We start from the raw sequence: 8,702 nt of genomic DNA, 5'->3' as shown, positions 1-8,702 counted from the left end.
CACAACAAAACTTTGTTTGTCTTTGTCAACTGACATGTTTTATTGTCATTGAAATTAAGAAGTGGATACAAAAGATGTCAGAATTCTGAACAGCATTATAATAGTTATAAGAACACAAAAAATAAAAGACCATAAGCATGGCAAAAATACAGTTAGCTAAGAAAATATTGAATCAAACTCAATATTGAATAAATAATATAAAATAAATATTATAAAGCACAAACCTTTTATCACACAAATGACACGCTAAAATAAATATAACTGCAGCACCAATACAATAACAGAAAACACCAACTAAAACCTAACCTTCCTAGCCTTTCTTGATGCAAACTCGTCAATAACATCATCATATGATATCTGCTCCCCTACTGAGTGATTGATGCTAACAACGGCAAGGTTAGTGAGTCGCTCCTGTGACATTGTTGACCTCAGGTACGACTTGATCAATTTTAGTTTTGAAAAGCTCCTCTCTGCTTGAGCCACAGTGACTGGCAAGGTGAGTGCAATCCTGAGAGCAGTCCAAAAGTTCGGATAGATTTCTGATAGATCCTTATCAGACATGAAAGAGATGAGCTCAAGGAGACTTGGAGTCGTTGATGGTAAGTTAGGCAAGTTCTTGATTTCCTGAACAAGCTCTCTACTGTCCAAATCCCAGTTCTTCTCAAAATGGAGTATGTTGCCTAGTGCCTCGCATTGCTCCGTCAGCTCCTCGTCTCCAAGGCTTGGGAAATTGGTCAAAACCCCAAATCTGTTTTGTACAACTTCCAATGTGGAAAACCTCTCCGCGATGGCTGACAAGGCTTCATCAACAACAACATTGAAAAATTCAACCTCCAACTTTTTAAGTGCGTCACTGAAAGGCTCATCGTGTGATTCATACGAGAATTGGCACTTTGTGGATCTTATTCTTTTTTGTTTCAAAATAGCCTCGACATTCATTTCCTTGCACATTTCTTTGGCTGCCATCTGTGCATTCACAAAGCCATTTGCCCTGTAGCTCTGGAGACTTTGTTCAGTCTTCTTCAAAAGACTCACAGCTAGGTCCACATGCATATTTGGAGACTGCATGAGTTTGCTGACATGCTTTATTGTAGATAGAATGTCATGCCATACGACTGTGCAGATGTTGAAGCGGTACGACCCTACCTCTTCAGACAAAGACTGGGCCTCAGCCTTTATAACTGGGTCTTTGGTCTTGTCTCTCACTTCTATTAAAGCCTCTCTCACTGCAGCTCCCTGGTACCTCATGGGCTCGATGCTTTTGATTTTGCTCTCCCACCTTGTTTCTGTCCACGACTTTAGAGTGATGCTCACCTGACTCTTCAGTATGGCCCATCGTTGGGCAGAGGCTGAAAATAAAGTGTAAAGCTTTTGCAGGACACCAAAGTAGCTCATAGCATCAACAGATCTCTTAGCAGCATCACACACAACTAAATTCAATGTGTGTGCACCGCATGGCAAAAACAGAGCACGGGGATTCTTTTCTAAGAGCCTGGCTTGTACTCCCTTATTTTTGCCTTTCATATTTGCCCCATTATCATATGATTGTCCTCTGCAGTCTTCAAAAGAAATTCCTAACTCCTCAAGTCTGTTTAAGATCATGGATGCCAAGTGCTGGCCTGTGGACTCCTCTGCCTCCAAAAACCCCATAAAATGTTCCCTGATCTGAGGCTTCTCCATCAGTGACACCACTCTAATTATAACTGACAACTGTTCTGTGTGGCTTATATCCAGAGTGCAGTCCAGAATTATTGAAAAATATTTTGCCTTTTTGATGTCATCCACTATAGCGGATAGGATTTTGCTGCTCAACAAATCAATAAGTTCATTCTGCACATGATGGCCTATGTAGCTGTTGTGACTTGCTGTTCCTCTTAATACACGGTTAAGATGATCTTTCATTATGGGATCAAACCTGGCCATCAGTTCAACCTCTTTCAAAAAATTCCCATTTGATGATGTGAACAGTGTTTCTGTGTGTCCCCTTAGAGCCAAATTCCGAACTGCCAGTGACTGCACAATAGCAATGAGACGGGTTAGCACTGCTCTCCATCTCACCCGCTCCTCTTCCAGAAGTGCCATCTCCTGCTTATCAATTGTTTTCCCACTTCTGATCCTCCCTGACAGTTCCTTCCATGCTTTCATACAATTGAGGTGTTCTGGGCTTTTTTCGTGTGCTGTGAGGTATGTGCTTGCATGTTTCCAGTTTGCTGTACCAGAAGTTGTTAAATTAATGTTTTTGTTGGAAAACAATTTGCAACAAAAGCAAAAGAGGCTGTTCTTCACTTTTGAATACATCAACCAAGTTCTTGCTATTTTTTCACCACTTACTAGTGTCTTCCTGAAATAGTGGTGATGACAACTTCTCCCATCACTGTCATTTCTTGGGAAAACAAAGTCAGGTGGTATGCTACTTGGTCCTCTTCGAACCAGCTCCATCCGTATCCTGTCAGTCAGAGGTGAGGGCCACTTTGCAGGGTCAGTTGGTAGAGGCTGGTCCTCAGCAGTCGGGGTCAGTGGGGTTTCATCACCAGGCATTTCTATCATCATAGGGCACATTGGCACATTACTCAAAGCACATTTTGGTGTCAAACATCACTAATAGGCCTACTCATCAAAAGTCGGAATTATAAAAATTACATTCAATTGTAGTTGAACAATTGTCTTTTTACCTACACATGTACACTCACACACACAAAAACCCACCTGAAGTCTCAAGCTGGGTAGACGTAGATGGAACAACGTCTTCAGCCTCACTATCAAAACTTTGCTCAGGTAACAACTGTGGAACTACATGAGTAGCAGAGGATGTAGATGGTAGCTCATCCTGAGGGGGTGAGACTGTGACTGTGGCTGATGAGATAGCTGGCAGGGAGGTAGATGTCTCATCTTGAGCAGTGGTAGACGATCCAAAATATCTTAGAAGTGCCCCTGAAATTGCATTTGATACTGACTTCAAAAGACCATAGACTACAATATAGGCCTTATAAAAACATTTATGAATTGGAAATTTAAATTGTCATGTTCTATATCGATCTCTACTTCAGAGAAGAAAAACTAGCTCATGTTTTCCGTCTTCAATCCTTTGATTGGCACATTTTTAGTTATGACCTGTTACATTATGTTTTGTCCCCATAGAGTTGCAGTAAATGGTAAATATTATTTTTTAAAACTACCCACAGATTTATGGAAATTCTATTGGCTAAAAATATAACACATTTGTAAAACAAATAAAAAATAAACTTCATATGCAGGCTCAAATTTTTAAGAATAAAATCTAAAAATAAAAAAATGATGCTATTTGCAACATTTGGGCCTACTTCAGTGTTGGTCATCGACCAAAATAAAGTTTTCATCGGCAACGTTGTTGTAGGGCAGGTAGCATTAGAATTTAGAAAAAACATGCATCAAGCTGTGAGGACTTACCCTTTTCTTTATCTCTTTTCTCCTCTTCTTCTTTTCTTTTCTTTCTAAATTGGGCACCAGATGGCTTTGACCTTTTTTTCTCCATATTTTAGATGTTTTTGGCGTTTGTTTGGCATAAATGTCCTCACGTCACGAGAAGGCATCAAGTCCTTCGACTGAACCAACTGTCACCTTAGTGACAGCATTGTTTTGTGTTGCCATTTTTTCATTTGGGCATTTCACACAAAATTAACCCACAAAAGCAGAATATATTTTTTTATACCTTTATTAAAATGTAGGTTATAGAATGTCACCTTATGACTGACTTATAAAAAGGTTTTATAAAGTAGATTCAAACCCTCGCCCTTGTCCCCACCTAGCCACTTAATTTGGAAGCGTCCCACAATTGAACTGATTCCCCGCAGCCCCCCCCCCCCCCCCTTTCTTCACACATTTCCAGCAGGAGCGCGTGCAGCTATAGCCAGGGGCGCTGATTCGCTACATGACGGCGCAGTCGCAGTTTTTACTTTTATTTTTTTCATCAAGCCCGCGACCGTCGCCTCCCCTGAAAGATGAGCCAGCAAGTTTTTGCGCATGCGCAAACGCGGCGGCGCTCCGTGCTCACCCTGCGCCCCCTCCCTTCTCCTTCTTCACACACATTTGTGTCTACTTCTCAAAGACAGGAGAGCGCAGCTGCGGGGCGAGGGCGGCGGCGCGGCCAGGTTCAGGCTGTTACAAACTCACAAACTGTGACATAAGTAAACCAATAGTGGTGCATATAATATTTTACGAGGGCTGAGCCGCCGGTGCCGCCCCCCTTCAGTTTTCCGCCCCAGGCAACCGCCCGGACGGCCCGTGCCTAGAACCGCTACTGTCTAAGGGTGACATCACACTCAGTTGGTCAATAGGTTTATTCCAAAGATTGTTGCCTTCCAGGATTTGCTATTGTGAAAAAAAAAAATCCCTTTTGTTTTTTTCATTTATTTAATTTAGTTATTTCAGTTATTTCAAACTTTTAGGGGCTTTGGTATTAGCAATTTAAAAAGATCTTTTTTTAATTAACTCAGGTTTATATGAGGTATTACTTTTAAAGAATATATATCTTTTGGGATAGTACGGGTTAAATGATAAACTGTAAAACCATCTAAAAAAACCTGATGGAAAGACCTCAAATTCATTTTCTCATAAAAAATGTTTTAGGCTGATTTTAAATTTGGTTTTACATCCAATGATAAATGATGGTGAAGCCTGACTTCAGAGTGAAAAAACCTAAATTTCATTTATCACGTTGTTTTAAAACTCAGTTCTTCTTCCCATTTAACCTTTGTTTTGTTTGTTGTTGCCTAAGTTTCTCTGACTAAATTTAAATCCCTGGTATTTTGTGGAATAAACTTGACTCTACAGAGGTTTGAGGGATCACAATCCATCATAGTCTTAGAAGATAATATATAGTATGAGGTATGTAGCTCCAAATGTCAAAAAATGTAGGAGGGCAGCAGACTATTTGTAGAAAGTGTAGCTGTTCTCTATAGGGCAGCTACCACATGAGAATACAGTAAAACACATACAGTGTCGGCACTGGTTATGAGTAACTTGAGACCTGAATCATTTTAAATCCAAAACATATTTCTATATATATATATATTTGGTTGGATGAAAAAAGTTTCCATTTTGTTTGAGAGTTTAAGAGAACTTCTTTTTATTTGCTCTCTCTGTGGTTAAAAATGGGCCCCAAAGTTCTCCTCATTGCACCTGAACAGGTAAGATATCCTTGGAAAGGTCAGAAATCTTTAATAATATGAAGCCCCCTATCTGACCCCTAAAGTTTAGCTGTAGATGAGTCAAACAGATCGACTATAAAGATAATCTAAAATGAAGAAATAATATTTGTGTAAATAAATGAATCTTAAAATAACAGACTTGAAATTTTAAAGTATTGAAGTACAAAGTTTTATAGAAAAACAGCAAAATGTATAAAGACGCTGATAAAGTTGTGAAGAAAGTGATGGCAGGACCACTGGCCATTTCATCTGGACTGTGTGATGCTCAAACTATTTCATTTTTCAAGAACCCAAAAGGATCTTAGCAAGAAACCTTTGTCAGACAAACTCCCTTTTTCCAAGACTGTTTATTTCATGCCACGCCAACGTTTCCTGTGCAGCTGTGGCTGTTGGAAGCAAATCAGTCCAAAAGCTCCAGTCTGTTCTGACTGGACTGCAGCAGACGTGTCCAAAGAGACAGACAGTAAAAAACCGAGGAGGAGGATACCTAGACTGTCAGTGCTGCTCTCTCTGGGAACCAAAGCAGACTTTGTGCAAGAGTTATATGTCAAGTACATTGTCTAGAAAATTCATGAATAAACACCAAAGCAGGCTTCAATAACCCAGACACTGTGCAGACGCAGAGTGATGTGCACAAAATCATGCTTAACAGGGTTTTGCATGCTCATGTGCACATGCAAAAAAAACACCAAAGCAACAATCGTACAGCCCTTCACAGTGTCATACTGTTATTTTCATAAATACTCTTAAGAGGTGCAGCCAAAAACCATGGAAGAGTGCGATTGCCTCTCAGCTAGAATTACACAAAAAACGCTCTTTTCTCTTTCAAGAGACTGTAGAAGAGGATGACCCACTTAATCGAATAATTTCAAGTGCCTGTGTGTGTGTGCGTTTGTCCGTGTGTGCAGAGTGTGCGTGCAAAAAGGCCTCTCAGTGCCGGGAGACAAACAATAAACAAAACCAACGAGCTTATGGTTTTGCACAGACATGGCATGATGACTGTCTCGAGAGTCGTGTGTGTCAGTGTGATGCAGAGGAGGAATTGGAAAATGCAGACTATTTATGACGCCCATCGATTTTATTCTGCCGTTGTTTTGGTAAGTACAAATATCAAAAGTGGAAACTCTGTGACGCCTATCACCAGAGTTTTGTCTGATTTGATCAGTGCATGCGTGTGCATGTGAGCGTGTCAAAAAAAAGGTGAGGTGTACTTGAGCTTTGGAGGGTTTGTATGGCAATGTTTACTTTTATTGAGGGAAGGCCAGTCCTTGTCAAGCTTTTCACTGATACGGATGTTTCCTAAGATAATTGTTAATAATTTGCTCGTATCGACTGGTTCAGCGATCATTAGGAACAGAATACAGACTTAAAAGAGGCAGATAAGCCGACGAGTTCAGGGTCAAAGCCACATGAAGATCCCTGAGGACAAAAATGAGCTTTCATTTAGAGAACTTGGGACACACTGCAAATGTTTTAACATCTAGGGTCAGACTTCAGAGCGAGCGATGATTCTCAACTGAGAGAAATCATACTTGGTGATCCTGTGCAGGTCAATATTTAAAGTACTTAAAGAGTTATTGCTTAAAAGTAATACATCTATTCCACAAGGTCTGTCAGCTTTTTTTTTTTTTGTATTTCATGACTTTGCTGTATGTTTTGTATATACCGGTACATTACTTTTTTCTTAAGGGGAGACCATTCGAGTATCTTAAAGTGCCATTTCGATCCTCTTTTGATCTTTTTTCAAAGTGTTCCCAGCAGTCTTTAATTTAGGACTATGCCGTTTTTTAGCCAAAATTACAAAAACTTGTGTTGTTTTATAGTTTTTGTTGGTGTGGAGTAAGCACGCCCCTACTCCCCGTCATCCATCTGTTTACACGCTCTACTGGTGCAAAAAATCGGCACAACAAAAATGGCGAGCAGAACCTTTGGAGAGAAAAAGCCCTCCAGTCGATGTTTATTCCTTACAGCATGACAGTCCAAGCACAAAACATGTGTGCTCTAAAATGAAATCCTAAAAAATTCTAACATTTTAACCCGGTTTGCCTGTTATGCAGATTACTGTTTGGCCCACCATGGCATGTCACTTCCTTGATTGGGCGTGGCCAAAACTGACACACCCCTCATCTGGCTGTAGAGGAGAACATGCGAGTGGGGGACAGAGCCCTTAAATAACAGGTGCATCCCACATTGGGACAACATAAAAGTAATAAGACCAGAAACTAGTTCAAATGTTGCATCAAAGATGGCACTGAACTTCGGAACACCTTAAACTGGGATAAAAGCGGACAAAGTCCTTCATCCACTTGGGATGCTCTTCCGCTGGAAAAACTTTAGCAGGAAAACTGCTGAGTTGGTAAAATGCTAGATTTACGCACTTGTGAAAATTATGTAACTGTTGAAAAAGTAAGAACCAAAAGCACACCAACAACAAGTGAAAAGGACAATGGTTAAATTTAAAAATCTGAGATGCCTCAACTCATTATCACAACAGAATTAGCAAACCTATTATTATTTTTTCCAAGTATTGCGTAGGAGTGTTTTTAAGTCTTCCACGTAAGTAATGATTTTAGTCTTTGGGGTTTTAGTAAAGTTGACATGTTTTAAATCTTTATTTGAAGTTTCTTTTATGTGTTTGATCACTCACTTTTCAGTTGTTTACTATTTTAAATTCTGGGTTTTTTTAAGGCCTACGAAGAAATTCAATTACCCTTACTTTCCGAATATTCACTTAGTCAAAGTTTAGCGTTACATTTTCCTTAATTTGACGAAAATCGCACGCTTTATTTTTTCCCAATTCATAAATAACATGACCAGTTTTTAACCTTAGACATTCCACTGTTATAGTTTCCATGAATTTAGCTAGAGTGGTAAAGAGAAATGAAATGAAAATTGAAATATTTTGAAAGCTTCAAAGATATCCTTACTGAACAGAACAAAGAGTAAAGATCCTAGGACAGATCCTTGGGGAGCTCCACTAATAACCTTTTTTGAGACGGAATTGTGACCATTTACCTGCACAAACTGTGATTGATTTGTTAAATAGACAACAGTTAAGATGTAAGGATATTTTTATCCTTACAGTTTTTCACTGATACTGTTTTTAATCTGTGATCTAAAAGTTGACTTCTCCAGTGAAAACCTTAAACAATCTGTTAATTTTTAGTTAATTTTAAGTGCAGACTTTGGAAGTCTGTTTCTGTTTGTGTTCTAATAACGCTTGGGTCAACTCAGAGCACAGACATTTCTCTCTGAAAGCTGTTCTGCTCTTGGTGTCGTGAGTGTCGAGTGCGTTCTCGGGGAGACAGAACTGACCCCGGCAGTAGCGCTTGGACGCGGTTGTCACTGTGACCTTTCTGAGGGCCACTACACCCTGCTGCCTTTGTTCCACTAATGTGTCTCGCACAAAGCAGCATTTGACCGAGAACAGAGAGAGAAGCGGGGCCGAGATGGAGAGATTTCAACAGAAAAGAAGGGAGGAAGGGATAAAGGGACAGCCATCTGCTGGAGGTCTGT

The 8,702-nt window shown here is 39.9% G+C and overlaps 1 long non-coding RNA gene across 2 annotated transcripts; it reads right to left on the bottom strand.

Annotated features, from left to right (window-relative positions):
* Positions 1 to 4,274, bottom strand: LOC110016639 (uncharacterized). 2 transcript variants are annotated; one of them, XR_013654199.1, is made up of 4 exons: positions 3,427 to 4,274; positions 2,707 to 2,931; positions 2,332 to 2,540; positions 1 to 1,349 (listed from the first exon to the last, which is right to left on the bottom strand). It is a non-coding gene; the product is annotated as an uncharacterized LOC110016639 (long non-coding RNA). The 2 variants fall into 2 exon arrangements; XR_013654198.1 differs by lacking the exon at positions 1 to 1,349 and having other exon boundaries at positions 1,616 to 2,540.
* Positions 4,275 to 8,702: the final 4,428 nt, after the last annotated feature.

Source organism: Oryzias latipes, chromosome 24 (genome assembly GCF_053564925.1).
Source record: "Oryzias latipes strain Hd-rR chromosome 24, Olatipes_Hd-rR_3.1".
Classification (NCBI taxonomy): Eukaryota; Metazoa; Chordata; class Actinopteri; order Beloniformes; family Adrianichthyidae; genus Oryzias; species Oryzias latipes.
Note: the sequence above shows the minus strand (reverse complement) of the source record. Positions and strands in the feature narration are given on the sequence as shown.